At 39.9% G+C, this 17283-nt stretch overlaps 1 long non-coding RNA gene across 1 annotated transcript; it reads right to left on the bottom strand.

Moving 5' to 3' along the window:
• Positions 1–4493: 4493 nt before the first annotated feature.
• On the bottom strand, positions 4494–5909 carry LOC145452213 (uncharacterized). The gene is made up of 2 exons (XR_013919263.1): positions 5682–5909; positions 4494–4818 (listed from the first exon to the last, which is right to left on the bottom strand). It is a non-coding gene; the product is annotated as an uncharacterized LOC145452213 (long non-coding RNA).
• Positions 5910–17283: the final 11374 nt, after the last annotated feature.

Genomic DNA, 17283 nt, shown 5'->3' with positions numbered 1-17283 from the left:
AGTTCCTTGTTCATTATTGAGATCGATACGGGCTCGACCTACTCCTGTGATGTACCCCAATATTGGTCGTTCTTTCCATACATAATATACCTATTTTTTTTTTTCACTAATAACATGTTTACTCAAACAGATCAAATAGCGTTTGTACACTTATTCCACAAATGTCAAGTACGGTAATGTCAAATGACTTGAGTCGTTACGACCATATACCGGGTTGACACTTACCATCGTCGAGTGCTGGCCGAAAATATTTGTGTTTATTACAATGTGAATGTATTCTACAATTGCAGATTATGATTCGGTTTTTGTTGAACAAGGTAGAATTCTGATCTATAAAAATATGTTACGGAAGTATCCAATTTCTTCCAAGCCAACAGGTTTGTTTTGATTTCAGCTCTATGTAACGAAAATGCCGACCTACGTAAGCAGCTCAGCGAGGTGTGCTCGCAAAGTTGCCGGCTGCAACAGAAGAGCGACGAGATTAGATCTCTCTAGTCCATGCTTGACGGAGTCTCGATGGAGCTCAAAGAGAAAGAGGACAGCGTAAAAGAATTCAAAAATCAGGTATAGCCTATAAGTTGACGAAAAGAGCGATCTCAACAGTTTTTGCTCACTTCCAATCACTAGAAGCGAAGTTATTGCTGTTGAAAATATTTGGGAATATTTCAATATGGCTCATTGAGTATACCATTTAATATCATGTATCAGGTTTCCGCTTTGCAAAGTCAGCTTGAGGCAACGTTCGCGAAAAAGCAGAAATCTAACTTCGTTGTTGTCGAACAATAACAGATGCAGCCAGGACGTTGTCAACGCCCTGAAACTCTCGGTCGAGAAAAAGGCTGTCGAATTGAAAGATGCGAAAACGAAGCTGTCTCGCTTGAGACTGGATCTTGAAGGTAACACTGAGAGAGATACGGGTGTATTTTTAGCTGATTTTAACTTGGCTAGGAATTATTATTGAAAATCGGAGGAAATGGAGGAAAGTTGTCAAGGATTGTCTTCTGGGATGCTCGTCCAAAACCATGGAAAGTAACCATGGCAATAACTGGCAAAACTATTTTCAATTCCTGAAGGAACTAGACCGAGCAGTTTTGAAAAGTTGATTCGCCCGAGTCTGGGTTGTGACCGAGTCGCAAGGTTTCGAGTCGAAAGTCAATCTCGCATTTATAGTTTGGAGCCAAGTCAAGTCGAGTTATTTTCAATTCAACGCTTTGTGTTGACTGTTCAGTTTTGAGTTCAATCTGGTTCAACCCACTTTTTCAACTCTGCTGGAGGGAAATGGCTCACATTCATAATATCGTAATTTTCCTCAGTTTCACCAGCCAGCACCAGAACTACTAGACGAAATACCAATCATGTGGTTACTTTCCAGCTGACTTCACCATACAGAGTTGTAAAAAGTGGGTTTAACAAGACTTTAACTGGAAACTGAACAGAAAACACAATGACTCGAATTTGAGTCATAATACCATGACTCAGACTTGGCCCTATGTTCGCTGGTTAGGGCTCAGACTTGACTTGATAGTGAATTGAAAATGACTGGACGTGACTCGAGTCTAAAAGTGAGAGAGACTTGTCACTCGGAGCCTTGTGACTTGGTTACAATCCTGGTAGGCCTAAGTTTAACCTTGCCAATCTCTTCGTAGTGAATGATACACAGACTTCTGTGGCGTTGCGCGATATGCAAAGCCCGTTTTTTATGTCCGGTTTGTTTACCCTTCAGATGTCGGACAGTTGAGATCTGAGACCGCTAGATTGAGACGACTTGCCGAAAGCCAAACTGCTGATCAATATTCCAACAGGTGAAGTTCCAGTCATTTTTCGTATGTAACGACAACTTCACCAGTCGAGCCGCGATGAAATGGCCTGATTGCTTGTGTGTAATCGTGACACAAAAGTTAGATGCTTGAAGAATTGAAAAACTTACGATAAGTTGCATGACAAATCAAAAACAGTTGCAATAAATTTAATGAAAAATGGAGAAAAGTTGCAATATAAGATTCCTGCAAACCTCTCAAAACACCATACCATACAACTTCTGTCTATTCAGGAAGCTGCCGGAAGCTGTAAAAACACGTTGCAAAAGTAGCAAAAATTAGTATAGCCAGCAGAATCGATGTTATTACAATTCGAATTTGTAACTATAATATAAAATTATAGTGTGGCCATTTCGGGGTATGTCGCAGGTATGAAAAACTGGGTACGGTGACGCAGCAGGCGCAGAGCGCCCTCTTGGCCGAAAACAACCGAGACCTGGACCAGCGTCGGCGTAGATGCAGATGGTCGAAACGCAAAGGCGCGAGTCTGCTTTGGAGATAGCCGGCGAGCGCGAGTCGTTCGAGCGGTTCTTGTAAGAGATACTTAATTAGGATTATTTAAAAGGAAGTCGTTTGAGTCATTCGAGCGGTTCTAATAAGAAATTCTTAATTAGGATAAATTAAAAGGAAGTCGTTCGAGCGGTTCTCGTAAGAAATTTTTAATTAGGATAATTTAAAAGGAAGTCGTTCGAGCGGTTCTCGTAAGAAATTCTTAATTAGGATAATTTAAAAGGAAGTCGTTCGAGCGGTTCTCGTAAGAAATTCTTAATTAGGATAAATTAAACGGATAAGTTGAATCAGCTTTGTGGTCATCCACGGATTTCGCTTCAATTTTCTTTGACTTCTCGAAAGACGCTGTAGAGGTGCAAATTGTTCCAGCAGTGATTTGATAGCAGACATAAACTCAACAAATTTTTCGTCAAAGTTGTTTACCGAGATGTGGGGGATGGCTGATGTTTTAAATTGATTGAATGCGGCATCATCGAGCGCTTCTTCGTCCACTAACTCTCGTCGTCTGCAGAGGTGATATGTTTCGGGGGGTGTCCTTTGTTGTTCTTGTGATAGAAAACCAATATGGTTGTGGTCACTGATTTTTGCCGAAATGACGTAGACCAATTTCACTGAGCCGTGAGATTTGCTTGTGTTCACACCATATAAGACACTATGGTAAATACAGCTCCTTCGCCAAAAAGGGCTTCCGACCAATGTCATAAACAGACTACAGTCGTTAAGCAGCATTTTTGCGGTCTGTGGTCTTCATCATCTGAACGCCCATTCAGTACCAATCTAAACTAGACGTTCTAACTGTTGAACCAACGACGATCTCGAGGGTTTCAGCCACCCCATATCGTATACGTCGACTATATTAGGGGCAAATCGTCCGTAGGCTCATACTTTTATGGCGTAATTAGACAACGTTTGAATTTTTTTAATGGCATTCGTTTAAATCACAATGTTTCAAAACACCGTTTGTTTTAAATGCAACCCCGCCTACAACCAATAACGACGTGTCATCACAAATCATATGTACCAGTTTTGCGTATCTTGACCTCCAGTGGAGCCCCTAAGACTGGCTCGCAGAGGTCCAGGTGCATGTGATATCAAGGCAACACCATAACCACACGCATATAAAAAAATTGACAATATTGAAAAAAATATTTATTGCTGGTGAAATAAATGGAAAAACATTCACAACTGTTCAGTTTTGATTCAAAAAAGAGTTTGCGAAAATTGGTATGAACATTATCACGATTCGCAACAAATTTAAAAACTATCTACAAACACGATGGCGCAGACGCTAGTCCCATAATACTAAAGTCAAAATTTCGATCCACACTCTTCCGCACTTTCTCATCCAAGTCGTAAGTTTCGATAGACAGGGGGTCCTTCTTCTTTCCGACCGCGAATATTTTATTATTCACGACACACAGCCTGAATAAGTTTCTGGGCGATTTCAAAGGCAACAGCTATTAGTATTGACTGTGGTGGTAATGAAAGTAGTTATTGTTTGCACTCAAGTATATACATGTAGAATTAAGTATATGCCTTCAAAAACTTTTGAAGTGGAAGTATTCTAAAATTAAGCCACTTCACTCATTGAATGAAGTAGTGGCATTAGTTACTGAAAAGGAAATATGTAACCAGCTGACTGCATGACCTGATGGTTACATCACTGACCACCTTTTACGGAATCGGTGGATAATTGAAAAGGACGAGACTCGAGCCAAAACTATGGAAGTGAGATTGACTTGCGACTCGGAATTTTGCGACTTGGCTACAACCCTGGTAAAATCATAGACTGATGAAGCTATAGCCTATGAGTCAGGAAGCCTGCTCATCATGTAAGCAGCAAAAGCAACAAGATAATACCGATGAACCATAGTAATCTATGTCCCTCTCAAGATGTTGGCAGCTCAGCGGAGATGAGAAAGTACCAGTATCACCATAACTGTCGTAAAGTACTGTTCAAAACAACCCTTATAAGATTTCACCATATTCACAGGCCATACGCATCATTGTAGGATGCAGTTGGCAATCATTTATTTAATGATACTTAAGAATACAACGTTAGGAATACTGCCTTCAATCTGACTGTGTTCAACACCTTGTGATATTTTTTGCCTTCTCTAGATTACTGCAATGAAGAAGTCAATGCACTCATCAAAACAAGACCAGGAACGGCAGAGTTCATCAATTTTATTTGAGTAGCGGCATCGTCAAAATTAGCTCGGATGATGATATTGCTGGACACAAAACCCGATATATTTCTCTTCCTGATACAGTAGCAGTGTTGATGGATTAGTTTGTTGCGTTTACTATTTTCAATAAAACTTTTTTCATTCACAATGAAGCATTTCAAAATTGAAATCCTTTGAAACTACTGGATGTGACTTTTGATCGGATGGCAGTAACGACATGCGCAGGCAGGATTTTCCGTGTTGTTTTCTGCAGAATCCCCATAGCGATCGGACGAAATTCCTGTGCAGTGTTTCTCAGCTTCCTGAAAAGTGTAGTTGTGTTAGGAAATTACTTGGCAACGGACTGGTCGTTTCATCTTAATGAGGCTCATTCACTCATGCATCAAACTAGAGATGTTATAATTCTGTGGCCATAATCCTGTTCAGATCTATAGTAAGACATTTTCAATGCATCACCATCCCAACAAACTGATTGAAATCATGGTAATGCTGTGATTCACTCTTATTCTGTCAGTACAAACTCTCCCTGATAGTTGGCATTTGAGCTGGCAACCTCCATATCAACACCTGTGATTGATTGTAGCAATATTCCTAATTGAAACGAGGCAATCCACCAAATTATACATAGGCCGCTACCATACTGCATTTCATTTAGCTTTTACGCTGATCACACTAGAGATTACCAACCGACCTATCATACGAAGCTGACAGGGGTTTCACTGATGTGGGATCGAGCGAATCCCCACCAACCCTTTTAAAGTCTGACAGGCATTTCCCACGTTATAACGAGATAAATAATGCTAGATCATTCATTGATGTTTTGTTGAAAAGAGAATATCTCTACCTTCGACGTGGCAACATGATCCAGAGCGCAGTACGGGGCTATCAGGGTTTACACCAGGTTATAAGAACATAACTGCTGATCAAAACAAACTGTTCTCGCGTTCAGCAGCCCATGATGTTATGATACCTCTTGCGGGTAACTGTTTCGAAGGCGTAATACGCTAGAGGGCAACCTTCTTGTTACTACGATACCATGCACGCCTTGATTGAACGTATAGATGTGACTTTATCGAAATTTTAGTGAACCGATTCAAATTCTTGGGAAAGTTGACAATAGCATAAGATTTCAAAAGGGTTAAGCGCGTCCGCATTTCATACTTACATTCAAGTACTCAGACTCAGTTTTAACACCATACAAGCGAGTCCTTCGCCATACAACTAACTCAAATATTCGCCCAGCGTCTTGGCGAACACACTTATCCGCTGTGGTGAGAATAGAGATGTCATGTACTTGACGTCACAATGCACATTCTGCTTTTTCTGTAAACATGCCAATATTGGGACTTTCAGTCAAAATTACGGTAATTTCCGATTGAGTTGAAACACGGAAAGTCGGCCATTTAGGTTTAAAAAAAAGTTCTGAACATGATTCCGCAAAGTTGTCTGTAGAGATACAGTTGACCTTGTTAATATTCTAGATGCGACTAATCATCTCGTGATCTTAATAATCGTCTGATTATATTTTGTTGAAACATCTTCAGCTTTAGGATATAGATGAGGATTCTCAATCATGAAATTACTATATAGGAAAGATATTTTAAATTCATTTTTCATAGGAGAAAGAGTTGGATTTGTAAATGAAATATGGATTTGGATTTATGCGCGGACTGATAATAATATTCTACATGCGACTGACTTCGTAATCAAGATAATCATGATTATCTTTTGATTGAAACATCTTAAGACTTAGGATATAGATAAGGAATTTTACTGTTGAAAGTAGGCCTATATACAGGAAAGATATTTTGAATTTCGTTTTCATAAGAAAAAGAGTTGGATTTGGAATTGGAGTAAGGATTTGGATTTATGCGCGGATTGACCTTATTTTGCATGTCGCGACTGACCTTATTTTGCATGTGACTGACCTTATTTTGCATGTCGCGACTGACCTTATTTTGCATGTTTTTGACCTTATTTTGCATGTCATCGCACCAACCCTGTAGGTTTGATGCATGAGTGAATGAGCCTCATTAAGATGAAACGGAGAGTCCAATGCCAAGTAATTTCCTAACACTACACTTTTCAGGAAGCTGAGAAACACTGCACAGGAATTTCGTCCGATTGCTATGGAGATTCTGCAGAAAACAACACGGAAAATCCTGCCTGCGCATGTCGTTACTGCCATCCGATCAAAAGTCACATCCAGTAGTGTCAAAGGATTTCAATTTTGAAATGCTTCATTGCGCATGAAAATAGTTTTATTGAAAATAGTAAATGCAACAAACTAATCCATCAACACTGCTACTGTATCAGGAAGAAAAACATATCGGGTTTTGTGTCCAGCAATATCATCATCCGAGCTAATTTTGACGATGCCGCTACTCAAATAAAATTGATGAACTCTGCCGTTCCTGGTCGTGTTTTGACGAGTGCATTGACTTCTTCATTGCAGTAATCTAGAGAAGGCAAAAAAATATCACAAGGTGTTATAACACAGTCAGATTGAAGGCAGTATTCCTTCTCAAGTATCATTAAATAAAGGATTGCAAACTGCATCCTACAATGATGCGTATGGCTTGTGAATATGGTGAAATCTTATAAGGGTTGTTTTGAACAGTTAACACAGTACTTTACGACAGTTATGGTGATACTGGTACTTTCTCATCTCCGCTGAGCTGCCAACATCTTGAGAGGGACATAGATTACGATATAGTAATGGATCATCGGTATTATCCTGTTGCTTTTGCTGCTTACATGATAAGTAGGCTTCCTGACTCATAGGCTACAGCTTCATCAGTCTATGATTTTATCAGGGTTGTAGCCAAGTGGCAAATTTCCGAGTCACAAGTCATCTCACTTCTATAGTTTTAGCTCGAGTCGCGTCCTTTTCAATTATCCACGGAGTCCATAAAACTTTTATGGACTCCGTGGATAATTGAAAAGGACGCGACTCGAGCTAAAACTATAGAAGTGAGATGACTTGTGACTCGGAAATTTGCCACTTGGCTACAACCCTGATAAAAGGGGGTCAGCGATGTAACCATCAGGTCATGCAGTCAGCTGGTTACATACTCCCTTTTCAGTAACTAATGCCACTACTTCATTCAATGAGTGAAGTGGCTTAATTTTAGAATACTTCCACTTCAAAAGTTTTTGAAGGCATATACGGTACCGTACTTAATTCTACATGTATACTTGAGTGCAAACAATAACTACTTTCGTTACTATCACAGTCAATACTAATAGAAACGGTTAGTTACAGTCTTATAGTACTAGCTGACTCAATACATTTTCACTTACCGATTTCGGACAGTACGTAGCTTTAGAGGAGTACCGGTATTCCTCCGTGAAAATAAAGTGTGGACGGGAGTTGCCTGTGTTCGGTAGTCAATTAGCTTGTGTATCTCGGATACCTCATTGAAGCAAGATGGTTGGAAGTGATCCGCGCATGAATATGATTCTGTGCGCAATTTTGGTCTTCACGGTGTTCCGCACTGTTCTGCTAATCAGCTATAGGCGTCCGGTCGGCTGACGGCATATGGCTTGTGAAAGCGATGTAAGGACACTTTGAGTACCGCATATTGCGTATTGTAGCAGCCATACGCGACATAACGTCTACCTCCATTCCTCATCTTCTTAACAGCTTTCATGATCACACTGAAATACTCAAATCCACAGCAACAGGGATAACCTTATGCAAACCAGGTATCAAGACTTCTGCTGTGTCAGTTACATGACGTCATTTCATGGCTGAATGGTTTCGTTTCCGTTTTTTGACTTTTCGATTTATAATTTAAATTACTTGAAAACTATAAGGTATTTTCAATTTTCATTATTTTATTCATATTCCTAACCACATAATGTACGAAATAAGGCAAAGTCATTTTTGAGATGCAGTTGACCTTTAAGTATCGATTTCCAGACGTCGTTTTCCGATATAGCGTTGCCAGATTTTTTTTGCCTTCGACCGGACACGCGTGCACGATTCTGTCATGACAACACGACGCTATCGTCCCTATTTCGTCACTGACCTACAAAGTAGACGAAGTTCTCACTGATTTATCTCAATGCAATGAATACCCTCAGCTGATCCACACTCTTTGAAGATGACCCAATAGAAATATATAAATCCTTGAAGATGCCCGAAACGTTCCTATGCTCCACAGAAGTATATTTGCAAGACGCTACAAACCCATTCGAAATTTATGAAGATAAGTTTCATAGCAGGTGAACACGTAAGTGCAGGCCTGAAAGAACAAAGTAAATGCATGTATATCGTGAAAACAAATTGAAAAATTAACTGATTTTCAGGATTTCTTTCCAATTCTCTTTGAACCATTCACTTTGCCCCTCTAACATTCAAATTCCCGAAGTACCCAGACCCACCCGACATTTTCTTCCTTAATTATTCAGTATTTCTTGTTTCCAATACCTTATTGCTGCTATCGTCTAAATTGGCTTGAAGTCATAGCGACTCCATCCCAACACTGATATTACCATGCAGGAACTCTATCAGCTGATCGAGGTTCATGCTAGGGGTCTGGTCAAGATGCTTCGTCTATTTAATTGTGGGAAGAGCATGCGTATATTAATAATAATCGTTAAGTTATATTTTTTATCTAAACAAGTCACACACAATGTAGAATGCGATGAGACACAATGCGATGTAATGAACAGATATGAGGATATCGAACGACACGCAGTTGCGATCTTTTTTATACTGACATCCACCTAGGCCGCTCAGTTCTTTTCGATGTTGATCTTGCTGAAGCCACGGCCCTTTCTAGTTCTTTCCATTCCTTGTGAGTGCTTTCTTTCGTCTGGTCTTTTTCTGGGCTTTTTTGTCGCCGTAAGAACGGCGACGGCGGGGGATGCTAGCGCATTGAGACTGCAGAAGTTACCATTCCGGTATACCGAGATGCCGTACGACAAGAAGTCGAAAGGGTACAGAAGATAATTACAAATGCAATCATAACCACAACATCCGTCCAAGCGCCACTGATGTCATTCGCTCAGCAGAACCTCACATCTAGAAATAGTGTACTGTACCTATATACGACAATGCCGGTACTCCGGTATTTGGCGGGTGTTGCCTGCAGTTGGCTGCTCGGCCGTGAAAATTGACACTTAAGTCTGGGGGTGCGCTGACTTAGATTTCAGTGCCGATCTGGACGCATTTGAGTGTGAGTATACTTTTTGGCGTGAGTTGAGTAACGAAATCGTTGCTGAGTAGAGAATCGCCACTCAGCAGAGAAATTGGGCTCAACCCCTAGTTGTTATTTCGTATCAGAATTTGATATTAACTAAATTCTAGAATGCTGCAAGCAAAACGACTAGATTATCAATATGTAAAGCGCGATCACAAAATAGTCGGTATGGGTGAGGCAGGACGGGCAACTGAGACGAGTACTTCAGTACCAACGACAAATATTTAGTTTCGTGTTGTGAAATAGCATATAGCAAAGATGGCAGATAAAAGCATAATTACTGATTACATGAAGTTGTCAAATGTGGTGAAATCTTCAATAATGTGACTGATTGCATGGAAATCTCGAGATTCACCAATCTTCGAGTCATCTGGAGTAATTGCCATACCATCTTTGCTACCACCGCCCAAATGAATTCATAATTTCGGACACAGAACAACGAGTTGTTCGTTGATTAATAAACTTGATCAATTCAAAACATCACAAATTTACAATATAATGAGGATAAATGATGTTGAGGCATTCTACCAAATTCATCAAATATTATGAAAATCCAGTTATCAATATCATTACATTTATACAATCAGCTTTTAAAACAACAACATATCAAGCGATTTAGAATCAGATCGCTAAGAGATTACAGAAATATTATCACTAATAAAGCACAAAACAAAAATTGATAGGATTATTTATACAACAATTAAGGCACAGTGAACTAATTTCGTATTTGCAAAAATTCAATACAACCAGATCTCCGACAAGCATTTCCATACATCCACAAATGGCCTCTACAATGAGCTGAAACAGAAGTACCCCGTAAAGCAGGGTTATTTTAGACATGACATCAACTTTGAACAGTTAAGGAATAAAATATTTCAAGAATCATTGAAGGAAAAATGTTGTTGCTATGGGTCCATTTCTTTTTCAGAAGACAGAAGCAACTTGACTAATCTCAAGAAAAGGTGAATTGATGTCACTAGTTAATAAGCTGAAACCTTCAGGGAGAAAGTGACATAAGGACCATTTCATCGAAATCATCTGAACTCCTATCAATTCATCCTAATGGCATGTGAGACATAAGTTATTAGCAGTGTGCCTTTAGTTGTCGTAACCCAAAGCAAAAATCTCAATTGGCTCTACCTTCGATGAGCATACCCAGAATATTTTATCACAAAGGGGCAACTTTGAACAGTGGACAATGTTATTCCAAGATCCTAGAATGTGACTTCTCTATCTGTATCAAAGTGCATCTTCGACTATTTTGGTAGTGGCTGGCTCAATGGCTTTGTAAAAGGATACCAGAAGATCAGTGGATGGATAGTTTAGGTTACCAAAATATAATAAGAAATGGGCGACAATAAGCAGAGAGATTATGTAGCGTACATATATGTTTAAATTTATCAAAGACTACAGATGCGCTTCCTGAAAATAGTGTAGATTGCACGACAAAATATCCATCTGATGATATATAAAAAAGTGAACATTAACCGGAGCAGTAACATTTCCAAATGACAAATACATCGCTCCAACTCAGCAACAAGCTCGATTTTTGCTGGGACCACCAATCGGGTCATCTCAACACCATACGTTGTGTTCAAATCCCAATTTGAGGAGGCATATATGGAATGTAGGCTAAAAGCAGTTACCAGTGTTATTAACCTTAATGGACAACCCTAAATCGTTAAAAAAAGGGGAAACTGGATAGCGTGTTCTGCATGACAGACCTGTAGTATTTTGCTTTATTTCCAGGCACTGTTTTTAACAGATATCTTGATTAAATGACTTTTAAAACATGAATTATGCCAAAAAAGCAAGTCTAAAAAATTACCTTGTCTAAAGTCACCTCAAATACTGGATTAACTTTGGAGACAGTTATTTGAAAATAACATGGTAGTTATTGATAACAACGAAGATTTGGAATTAGCTTCTCTGAATCTTCGGTCCATAACCTCATAAACACAGAAAATTGATTCACGCCAGTCGCCGCTCACTAATATTTTCCAGATATCAGGTGAAATTGTGTCAATTTGTCGAACGTAACCACACTTTACTCGCATCTACTTCTATCTAGCATCAGCACACTCTTGTTGCAATGAAACAGTAGCCGTAGACACAATATGCTTATTATGTCTATACAGTTTAATAGGATGTTCACACCATTTCTCTCTCCGCGGGATCAAACACATAGATGGAGCCTTTTCTTGTTCCAGTACCAGCAGCATGTAATTTCTGACAAATAGCAAGAAGACGAAAATCGCATCCATGGAGTCCTGCAGGACTCAACATTTGCGGGAGCTCATTCCAAATCTTTGTTCGGATATCATACATTTCGAAGCTGGATAAAAAATCACAGCCATCCATCGCACCAGCAACATAGATTTTACCATTCCAGGTGGTTGCAGAATGCCTTGCAATACAAAGTTGTGGTTCATTTTCCCACAATAAAGTGCTAAGAGAACAGCTAAGAGAACAGCATTTTATAGCTTGAAAAAATGTTTGCCTTCCACCAATTATATATAAACGATTATCATGAACAGACATTGAGCACAAATTACAAATAGTGGAGTCAAGGTCCATAGCGTGCCATCTATCCAATGCAATCACAAACCTTTGAAAGCAGTGATGTCCATGCCGATTTAATATATCGCAATGCGATATATTACTAAAAATATCGCAGATTAGAGCCCTTGATATATCGCAAATATCGCACCTCATATTTACCCTCCCAAAAGCATTGAAAGCACTGGTTTTGCAAGGAAAAATATCGTATATTCCACTACTCGTGTAAACACGCCAACAACGAATCGAGGTCCTTCCTTTGTCGAGCGAACAAGACTCCTTCGAGAGAAAAATCAGATCGTGCAGAGTTGAACTCGTCTTTGCGGTAGTTGATGAAGGAGAAGTCTGCTTCCACACGAGATGTGGTGGGCATGGCCGTTGCTAAACCAGCAGCAAACTGACGTAAGGATGCAAAACGTCCAGCGGTAGCCCACACCTTGTTGAAGGACGCACTGTCCCCCACCTTCAGCAACGAAGCCTTGGATCTGGGCTCCTTCGCAACGGCCTCTTGCAACAGAAGGTGCTCATCTGTGATCCTCTTGAGAAAATTGTCATCGAAACTATGCTTGATGCGAGGCTTGTGCAGTGCAGTGACTGAATAGGGCCCCATCTTGATCGCATTGCCAGGTGGTACAACTTCAGCAACCTCGCTCGGGTTGGTGATGAATTCGTCGACGGTTACTCCACATCTCTGGACGAGTTCATCTGCCAATCTTTCAATGCTGGTGATCTGCTGCGACATAGTTGCATTGCTGAGTTGCAAAGCATCAAATGTGATCATGATTGATGCCAAGAAATGATCCACGACTTGAAGAATGAGCCACCTGCAAAACATGAATACCATTCAATCACCAGTTCACTACAATGATAAACGAGTGGAAATAGGACGCAGTATATAATTCGCTGATCGCAGTGTAATATTTCACGGCTTGCAACGCCTATGCCGAATCGCTCAACGTAGGCCTTCATATGGATCCTTGCGTTTGTGAGGCATGTTCAACAAGGCAAAACAGGGAATGAAAAGTGCCAGCAGCTGCTCACGGCCTAGGAAGCGCCCCACGGCCTGCCGTACGGCAGATTAATATATCGCACTTTTTGAGGCTTAATATATCTCATTGCGATATATTAAGGCAATTGCGATATATTAAATCGGCCTGGTGATGTCCACCAACATAGATTTTGCCGTCATGAGCAACCCATTGCAAACATCCCTCATGGCAGTGGTTGCTATCATGAAATCGTTGCCATTCCCAGCTTTCGGTATTAAGAGCGTAAATCTCAGTGGAATACCACACAATAGCATAGATACAGATCAAAAATGCATGTTTAAAATTTATCGCTCTCAAAAGGTAATGAAAATTGCAGCCAGTTTAGTTGTTTGTCATTTAAAATATAAGTACGAAAGGCATCATCATGATATAGTATTAACGAGTTTGCTATTGAAGTGTCGTCTGCGGAATGTTCTGCAACAACAGGTTTCTCATGTGCCGTTAACGCCAGAACTATCTGTTCCATGAATTCGGCAGACCTCTTACCTACCGATCATTCTCAGCCATTTATATGTAAAAAAACTCATGATACTCTACCAATGTCTATCAGACCAACCATCTTCATCAGGTACGCATCTCTTTCTTGTGCTCTTCAACCATTTGAGCCCAATTGATAATTTTGATTCGGCTGTGGCAGCATGAGGATGTGAGATAGGTACTGATAATCCATGTGTAGAAGCTCTTGTCTTTGTCTTTATTATAATGTGCCGCCAGTGCATCCAGTGAAAATTTATCGCAGATCCTCCGCATGGCAAAAAAAGGACTCACAATTCAATCTGGACATTAAAAATGACTGGATTTTCTCGCAAATATCAACCAATTGCAGTAAACTGGCTGTATACAGCTAATCTTCACATTCTTCCTCACAGGTAGACATTTTGCCCGTGTATGCACTTGATCAGATCAGCCAATGAAACTCCTTGAATCGCTACGGCTTCGCTTTCACTCTCAGACGTATTGTGAAAAAGACATTGCATTGAAATAGTCACACGTAGCACATAATATATCTTTGTTCGCATGAACTTTTTTCCCTTCCACGCCGATGATAAAATCAGTTTCTTCTCTGTTTTCCCATATGACCGACTTCATCAAGATACAGAGGATATTGTCTTTCTAACGTCATTTTCTTAAAACTATTAGGATCCAGATTAATAGTTTCCACTCTAAGTTGAGATTTATTTTATCTTGTAATTTCTTATTTCTTATATTGTTTAAATCTACATGGATAAAACAAATCTCTTGTCTTTATCACCAGACCATCAGTAAAAGCAGTGCAACCACTAAAATTCTACACTTTTACTTGAATCATTAAAATTCACTATTTGTATAATAGCTAAGCAACTGGGCCTACAACAAAAATGAGCAGAATTTGCTACCAAATCAAAGAATAGAATATTGGAACGGCTTTAAAAATTGAAAGTAAAGAAAAAACAGACAGACATGACTTACACTGTTATGAACTTATATCATACAAACACAGCGAGCATACAGCCGGTTAGGTATTGCGGCATAGCCCATTGAGGCATAGCCGAATAGCCAATCAAGAGCCGTGGTTTAGTGATTACTAGTTTTCTCGCACTTCTGGGGTGGGTGGCAACCAATGTTCCCTCTAAGCTGCGCATGCGCATGTGCGCAAATGCGCAGTGCTAACACGGTCTCTGCGCACAAAAAATTCGAAGTGATTACCTTTTTTTTTAGTTGTTCCGCACTGTTGTCCAAGGGTCTGCGCAGTGAGTTGGTGATTGTGCGCAGACTCGTCAAAAATTAGAGGGAACATTGGTGGCAACCCCCACTCTGCGACAGCTACCTTCAAATCCTTTGCCCGAAATCGTAACGACTTTCCTGTGAGCTTCTTTCAGGCTTATTGTTTTTACTAAGTAGCTTGCCAATAATGGAGAAAGAACGTTCAACAGCAGCAGTTGTTGGCTGACAACAATAAAGTAGTTGTGTGTACACTGCTGATGACACACTGTGTTGCTTCATTCTGACAATGGTGTCTACATCACAATTTTTCATCATGCGCTTCTTCATATAAGAACCACGCAATGCTCGCGCAGTCTTGCTTCAGTTAGGATATTGCGGTGAACATCATGTCAACCTATTTGTTTCATTTGAATGTTTATGCTTCATAATGAGCAGACAATGGACCGTCCACAACGGTGGGCCTATAAAGTAGGTTACAAGCTGTAAAATGTCAAATGATAAGTTCACCAACAGTGCAATATCTACGATACAAACGTACACTGTAATTTTTTTCATGTCGTTGAAATCAGAAAAGACAACACTTTTTTCGTCAAAAAAGATCCCACGTAAAATGTCCTAGATGATGTCGATTGTGCTTTATATTTAGGTGTTTCCGTATTTAGGTGTTTCCGATTTAGGTGATACCTCACTAGTCGCTGCGGCCTGATATAGAATACTAAATAATCTGGCGTACATGTCGACCTCCGTTCTGTCCTCGCAATAACACTAAAATCACCTGGCGTACTCGACAATCAAACTGTTTGAATCCCGCATGGGGCATTTTATTATAAACGGAATAATGAACGTGTATGCAAATAAACATACTGCACTAAAATAAATTGAAGGCAAGAAATAGGACATGCAGCATAAATCGTAGCCGAAATTTTCCAGTTAGAATATGGCAGCCCTAACCGCATGGAAATAAACCACATGCCAAGTCAAGCTTGGAAAAATTACTTGAACTTATTACAGAATTTGTTATTATGCTACTTAATTGAAAGTATAACTCACTAAACAAATGTAGCGAGAAAATTGACCTTATACAGGATTTGTACCATGTAACGAACTTGTAGTACTTGTGAAGTACTACTCAAAAATCGAATGTAGCGAGAAATCCATTCTTAGAAAGTCTTATTCTGGAGCATATTGTTGAAATCTGAGCAAGAAATCGGCGAATTTGGTAGACATACATTGAGCACTTTTGTCGCCTATTACGACATGTTGGACGAAAGCCAGAAGCTGAAAATCTTTCGGATACTTTAGGTCCCAGCATAATAGCATGCCATTATATTAATCAGCATATCAAAGACCGTATCATAGTCTTGACACAAAATTCTATGGCCATCAGGTAGAATCCAGCCCTGGATCTTGCCATTCTAGTGCTTTGCGACACCAAATGTGGAGGCTGTGATCTTTTGCAGTGGATTCGAGCATCTTGAGCCTGAAATATAAGTATTTTTTTCAAAAATTCAGACAATGCATATGACTGTCAACAACAGGGGTGACATCTCTACACCAGTAATTCACTAAGTTATCTAGACACGCCAGACAATGTGAAAAATTTCACGCCCACTTACCGTAATGTCACAAAAGTTTATTGCATGGAACGTTATGACTTGCATGGAACGTTATGACTGTTACTGAGAAAATTCTCAAGAATAATATTCGGACTCTATGGAATTGTAGGTAAATGGCGAGAAGAGAGAAAACTTTTTGTTATCGACCACTGATTTCCACCCCCTTCGTAAGCTTTCATGCCCCTCAGTTCAAGAACCACTGCTGCACAGTCAGCTGCATGTATCAGCGATTTTGACATCATTATATAAACTTAGTTATAATCAAGTACCTGTTCCACTGACAATGCAGATACTGTGGACTTCTTTCTAGAGTTCATACTGGCGTCGGTCTTCTTCAACTTGACTCTGCCATCGGCGAGTTGCGATTTTACTTTCAGCAGATTTTTCAGTTGATCATTCACACTAAACGTTTGAAGAATTTCACTGAGAGGGATCCCTTTCTTTGTTAGCTGAGCACGCCGGTATCCGTACAATGGCTTGAAAAGGGACACGATATTCTGCCATCTGCGGTCATCGTTGTCGAATTCCTTTTGCAGCTGACGAGTCGCTTCTCCAACAGTCAACTTGAATCCACCTGAATATGTAAATATTAGTAGTGACACAATACTCAAGATGGCTTGGTGCTACCG

Source organism: Botryllus schlosseri, chromosome 1, assembly GCF_051294905.1.
Source record: "Botryllus schlosseri isolate E-star chromosome 1, Bs_hap1, whole genome shotgun sequence".
Taxonomy (NCBI): Eukaryota; Metazoa; Chordata; class Ascidiacea; order Stolidobranchia; family Styelidae; genus Botryllus; species Botryllus schlosseri.
The sequence above is the reverse complement of the archived record's forward strand: the minus strand, read 5'-3'. Positions and strand labels throughout refer to the sequence as shown.